Source organism: Neovison vison, chromosome 10 (assembly GCF_020171115.1).
Source record: "Neovison vison isolate M4711 chromosome 10, ASM_NN_V1, whole genome shotgun sequence".
In the NCBI taxonomy this organism is placed as follows: Eukaryota; Metazoa; Chordata; class Mammalia; order Carnivora; family Mustelidae; genus Neogale; species Neogale vison.
In genome coordinates this window covers 2572260-2579059 of record NC_058100.1, presented here as the reverse complement: position 1 = coordinate 2579059, position 6800 = coordinate 2572260, and positions in this window count along the sequence as shown.

Here is a 6800-nt window from a genome sequence, read left to right as displayed (position 1 = left end):
ACACTCTGGTCCTTATCTCGTCCAGCCTCTCCCTGCATGCACCATGGTCAACAACCTCTCTTCCGTCCCTCCAGGTCTCCCATCCCTAAGATGCTCCGCCTCGAAGTTCGTTCCGGGGTCCCCTCCGCACCCCCACCCCCAGGGCTCTCCAGAGCACCGGCCACAGCTCTGCTCACCCTGCACCTGCTTCCCCGGCCCCCGTTCCGTCCTCTCTAGGCGCCCTGACCACTGACTACACGCCGACCCCGCCCACATCCACACAGCCGTCCGCCCCGTCCGCCCCGTCCGCCCCGAGCCCCGAGCCCCAGGCTCCTCCGTCCACCGCCCGCTGAGCATCCGCCCCGCGCCCCGGGCACTCGCACACCTTGCACGCATCCTGCGCCGGGGGACTCAGTGTCTCCATGCCCCCCCAACCCGCTGCCCCTCGCTGCCCTTTCCTTTCTGTTTCTGGCTTTGGTTGACGCCACAAAATCCCCACTTCCACCCAAGGAGAAACTCGGGGGTCAGGCCCTCACCTCCTACCCCCGATCAGCCGCCCATTCTCCCAGTTTGACCTCCGAAGCGTTTCCCGAATCTGCCCTCTTCTGGAGAGCCCCACGCTGACCCTCACCAGCCCTCACCAGCTTGCAGAGACCGTCCTGCACGTTCCATACGTTTCTGTTTAAAATGCCGATCTGCTCGTGTGATTTTAAATCCTGGGGTGGCTCCCCTGCAAGGAAAAAAGGTCCTCGTGCCCTCCCCCAACGTCGTCATAATTTATTTGTACAATAGTGTCATCGAAAGACACAGAGACATAAAAGTAGGTATAAATATATATTTACGGCACATCAAACTAGAAAAGCAGCGGCAACTTACCAAACAGGAACTAAGTTATCAAGCCGATACACTTTTTAATAACCACACGGATTTACCGCAACGCAGGGTATTTGTGAAACCGATGGCTACGCCCGGCGTCACCGCACTGGGGGTCCCTCCGGGGCAGGGTCGAGGGGATCGGCAGGCGGGTGAGGGCTCCCTCCTCCCACCACGGCTCTCCTGCTGAAGGCCCGTTCACGCTGGCCAGGACCCGCGTCCTCTGTTCCCCGCTGGGGACTGAGCCCGCCAGAGCAGCTTTCCCGGGGCCGCTTGTCACACACAGAGGCAAATGCGGGCACGGAAATCTTGGGCAGCACAGAGGCTACACTCCCGTATAGTCCAAACCGTGGTTAGCTTGCTGAGTCTTCCAGTATCCTTTCCGCAGAAGATTCGTGGACGTTAGGCTGAGACCCCCAGAACCAAGTCCACATTCAAAAAACGTGGGAGCCAGGAGCTCCCCGCTGCACCGCACACAGACGCTCAGAGACGCTCGGCAGAAGCGCCCCACCCCCCACTTGACATCCCAGTGGCGCCAAATTGTTTGTGGCCTCAGCAACTCTCAGGGAAAGGCCCTCTCTTGCCCCCTTCCTAGGGTAACTCCTTGTCATCCTCTAGAATTTCACTCGGAAGCTCATCCTGATCCCCAAGGCAGGGTCAGACAGGGCTTCTCGCTGCTGGCCCCATACCGGGCCTCGCCTCCGCAGCATGGACGAAACTTTAGGCTCCGCGCTGCCGGGGCGGGGAGCCCTTTCTGTCGCTGAGCTGCCTGACGTGCTACAACGATCGTGGTGACCTTGGACACATCACTTTATGACCTTGAGCCTCAGCGGCTCCATCTACGCCACTAGAACCACACAGACAAACGGGCACAGACTCAGGGCACCTGCGTGGCTCTGTCCTTAAGCCTCTGCCTTTGGCTCAGGTCTTGATCCCCGAGTCCTGCGATCCCTGGCATCGAGCCCCAGATCAGGCTCCTTGCTCAGCAGGGAGCCTGCAGCTCCCTCTCCCTCCTGCCTGCCGCTCCCTCTCCCTGCTTCTGCTCTCTCTCTCAAATAAATAAACAAAATCTTAAAAAAAAAAAGAAAAAAGAAAAAGTGGCCCCCGAGAAACATTCAAGGTAACGTGATACAGTGCGGGTTCAAAGCAGAATCTTCCGGCGCATCCGGATGATGGACCACACGCACAGACGGGAGGAGGAAGCTCGCTGGGTACCTCCGTCCTGAGAGAAGGAAGCAGGGACATAGCGGTGTGTGTGAGACGGTGCCCTTTGTCTGGAAAGGAGGGGAACGGCTACTCCCGTTTACTCGCTTGCGCATGAAAATGTCTGGGAAGACCAACAAGCACTGATCGCGGGTTCCATTAGGGAAAACAAACCGGGCGGACAGAGCACAGCTGTGAGAGGGGATTTTTCACTGCATAGATGTTGGTGTATCCGTGACCTTAAACTATAGAAAGTGATTTTAAACTATAAACTGTAAAAAGTAAATGGAAAGAATAAATGATAATATTAAGGCCCTAAGTACACCAGCGGATCGGGCAGCAAAACCAAGTAAACACCGTAAAACCATGGGCCGCTGGGGTCAGGAGTGGAGCAACAACGGTGACTTTGTGGGGAGGCTGTCTCCTGCAGAGCTGCTAACAGTGGGGAGGACAGATGTCCGTGTCTGCCCGGCCGCTCCCCGCACGGCCCCGCCACGCGTGCCGCGTTCATCACACTTGTCACGCTCGCAGGGGAGGACCAAGCCCACACCCGGCTCTCGGAAGGGGCGGCGGGCGGCTAGATTCATGATCTCGACCCGCCCAGCCAGGGACGTGTTCGTTCCAGTCAACAAATATTTATCGAGTGTCTACTAAGTACCAGGTAATGGGATGTTAGTAAACCAGCCCTCCAAAAACAAAAATTTAAAAGCCCTGATTTTTTTTAAGTAGGGTCCACACCCAGTGTGGGGGCTTGAACTCACAACCCTGAGATCAAGAGCTGCACCCTCCACCAACCGAGCCAGCCCTGATTTAGAGCCTGTGCCGATGACCGTGGTGTAAACACTCGCGGCCCAGTCCTATCGGCCACATGACGTCACTGCAGAACTGGGAAGAGACAGGTAGGACTAGTTCTCGCAAGCCAGTACAAGCCCGTCCAGCACAAGCTGGCTCGGGGACGCCCTCCGACAATGAGCAGAACACACAGCCTCCACGTTCAGGAGGGCGCCGTAGAATAATGAACGTTGGCTGAGCGTTTACACCGGATCGAATTCTAACAACTATTATTCTAACACTATTATAAACCATTATCACCAAAACCCCGAGAAGGTAGGTTTTGTCATAACATCACACCATAAAGACGACACAATCTTGCAGCGGGACTAGAACCGTGAAGCCCACACACGGTACTGTAATCAGCCCTGGACAGTGGGGCAGGTGCGGGTCTGATGAGCTCGGCTGCGGCTCTGCCCGCCTGGACAAGGCAGCCCATAAACACAGAGGCTGTGTGCCCCTCCGTTCGCCCGTCCCGGGGGGAGCCCCTGAAATACCGGGATTTCTGGTGAAAGCTACAACTACCCCAGTATAGGTGTTTTCTTTTTCATTTCTATTTATTTATTTATTTATTTATTTGTAGGTGTTTTCAATTGTTGGCAAGGATTTGTGTTTCTCTCCCGGAGGCTATCTTTCCGCCGGTTTCTGGCTTCCATGGTCAATCCGTCTAAATGTTACGACTTTTTTTTTTAGATTTTATTTCTTTATTTATTTTGAGAGAGAAAGCACGCATGCACCCTGCTGGGGAGGGACAGAGGAAGACGGAGAGAGAGAATCTCAAGCAGACTCCTGCTGGGTGCTGAGCCCAACATGGGCTCCATCTCACGACCCTGAGATCATGACCTGAGCCCAAACCAAGAGTTGGAGGCTTAACCGACTGAGCCGCCCAGGCGCCCCTAAATATTGCCACTTTTAAAGACATCAGTTTTATTCTCTAACCGCTTAAAAACATCTTCCTCTGTAAATATCTCGATATGAATCTCTAAGGAATAACTATTTCTAACATAACCACAGTACTGTTATCATAGCCACAGGATTAATAGTGCATCACTCTTTTTAAAAAAAAATATTTCATTTATTTATTTGACAGAGACCACAAGTAGGCAGAGGCAGGCAGAGAGAGAGAGAGAGAGAGAGAGAGAGGAGGAAGCAGACTCCGTGCCGAGCAGAGTGCCCCACGCGGGGCTCGATCCCAGGACCCTGGGATCATGACCTGAGCCGAAGGCAGAGGCTTTAACCCACTGAGCCACCCAGGCGCCCCAACAGTGTATCACTCTTATCAACAATTCCCAATATGCAGAGTTCAAATTTCTAATTGACCCACAAATGCCATATGCTTTTTAAAGTTTTAGCAATTTATTTGTTTGAATCAGTATCCATAAAGGCCACATATTATGATTGCATGATATATTTTTTAAAATCTCTTAATCTGGGGGGCCTGGATGGCTCCGTTGGTTAAGCGTCCCACTCTTGGTTTCGGCTCAGGGCATGACCTCGGAATCCGGGGAATCAAGCAACAAGGCAGGGTCCTCACTCCGCTCAGAGTCCTCTTGGAATTCTCCCCCTCTGCCCCTCCCCCTGCTCGGCATCTTTCTCTCTCATTCTCTCAAATAAATTAATAAAAATCTTTTAAAAATAAAATCTCTTAACCTATAGGTTCCCAATATACACACGCGCACGCATATTCCTCAATATCTTTCAGCAGTTCTGTAGTTTTCCTCAAATAGATTTTGTGTACATTTTGTAGATCGACACCTAAGTATTTCACTTTGGAGAATGCTATTGTAAATGGTAATGTGTTTTTAATTTCAGATTTCACTCGTCCATTGCCAGTATATGGAAAAACAGCTGGCTTTTGTATATTAACCTTATCTTCTGCAACTTTTCTATAATCCCCTCTTAGTCATATAATTTTTTTTTTTAACTATCTCTATGCCCAGTAGGAAGCCCAAGCAGGACTCAACCTTGCGACCCTGAGATCATGATCTGAGCCAAAATCAAGAGTCAGATGCGTAACCGGCTGAGCCCTCCAGGCACCCCCACAGTAACTGATTTTTGAATGTTGAAGCAAACTAACATACCTCATATAATTCCCACCTGGTTGTGGTGTATAGCTCTTTTCTACACGTTGTTGAATCTGATTTGATAATATTTTTTTGAGGATGTTTGTAATTATGTTTACGAAAGACATCAGTCTGCAGTATTCCATTATTGTCTGGCTCACTGTGAGCGTCAGATTGGCCTCCTAGAATGACTTACAAAGTATTTCCTCTGCTTCTCCCTTATGGAAGAGATTAAAGACAATTAGAATAATTTTTTTTTCATAAATATGTGGTAGAATTCACCAGGGAACAAATCTGTGTATGGTGCTTTCTGTTTTGAAGGGCTATTAATTATTAGTTCAATGAAAAAAAAAAAAGACATGGCCCTATTCAGATTGCGTATTTCTTCCTATGTGAGTTTTGGTAGATTACACCTTTCAAGGAATTTTTCCACTTGGTCTAGGTTATCAAATATGTTAGCATAGAACTATTCATAATAGTCCCTTACTACCCTTTTTTTAAAAAGATTTTTTAAAATATTTTATTTATTTATTTGACACAGAGAGATCACAAGTCAGCAGAGTGGCAGGCATGGAGGGGGAAGCAGGCTCCCTGCTGAGCAGAGAACCCGATGCGGGACTCGATCCCAGGGTGCCGAGATCATGACCTGAGCCGAAGGCAGAGGCTTAACCCACTGAGCCACCCAGGCGCCCCTTTTAAAAGATTTTATTTATTTGAGAGAGAGAACGAGCACAAGCAGGGGGGAGGGACGGAAGGGAAGAATCCAGAAGACCCCCTGCTGAGCAGGGAGCCCCATGCATGATGCAGGTGGGGCTGGATCCCAGGACCCTGAAATCGTGACTTGAGCTGAAACCAGAGCTTAAATGACTGAGCCACCCAGGTGCCCCTATTACCCTTTGAATGTCCACGAGTTCTGTAGTGATGCCCATCTTTCTTTTCCAGTATTAGTAACTTGTGTCATCTTGCTCTCTTTCTTAGTTAGCCTGGTTAAGAGCTTATCAATTTCATCAATCATTTCAAAGAACCGACTTTGGGTTTATTTTCTCTACTGATTTCTTATTTTCAATTTCATTATTCTGTTGTGATTTTTATTATTTCTTTTCTTTTGCTCACTTTGGATTTAATTTGCTCATCTTTTTCTGTTTTCCTAAGGCGGAAACTTCGATTATTGATTTTAGATCTTCTTTTCTTAAAAAATCTATTAAATTTCTCTTGAAGAAATTCTATTAAGAATAGAGGATAAGAATAAAGAATAGAAATTCTTTCTATTAAATTTCTTTCGAAGCATTCTGCAAATCTTGATGAATTGTATTTTTCTTTAATTCAGAATATTTTAAAGTTTATCTTCAGATTTCTACTTCAATCTGTTACTTAGAAGCACTGTTAAATTTCCAAGTTTTGGAAGACTTTCTGGCTACCGTTCAATTATTGGTTTCTAATTTAATTTCATTGAGGTCTAAGAGCAAACACTGTATGATTTCTGCCCTTTAAAAACTTGTTGAGGGTCACCTGGGTGGCTCAGTGGATTAAGGCTCTGCCTTCGGCTCGGGTCATGATCTCAGGGTCCAGGGATGGAGCCCCACATCGGGCTCTCTGCTCAGCGGGGAGCCTGCTTCCCCCCCCCCTTCTCTCTGCCTGCCTCTCTGCCTGCTTGTGATCTCTTTTTCTGTGTCGAATAAACAAAATCTTTAAAAAAAAAAAAACTTGTTGAAGTGTGTCTCATGGCTCAGAATGTGGTCTACCTTGGTGAATGTCTCATGTGAGCTTGAGAAGAATGTGGAATATGTCGTTCCTGGGTGAAGTAGTCTATGCATGTCCATTACACCCAGCTGGCTGGTGGTGCTCTTAGAT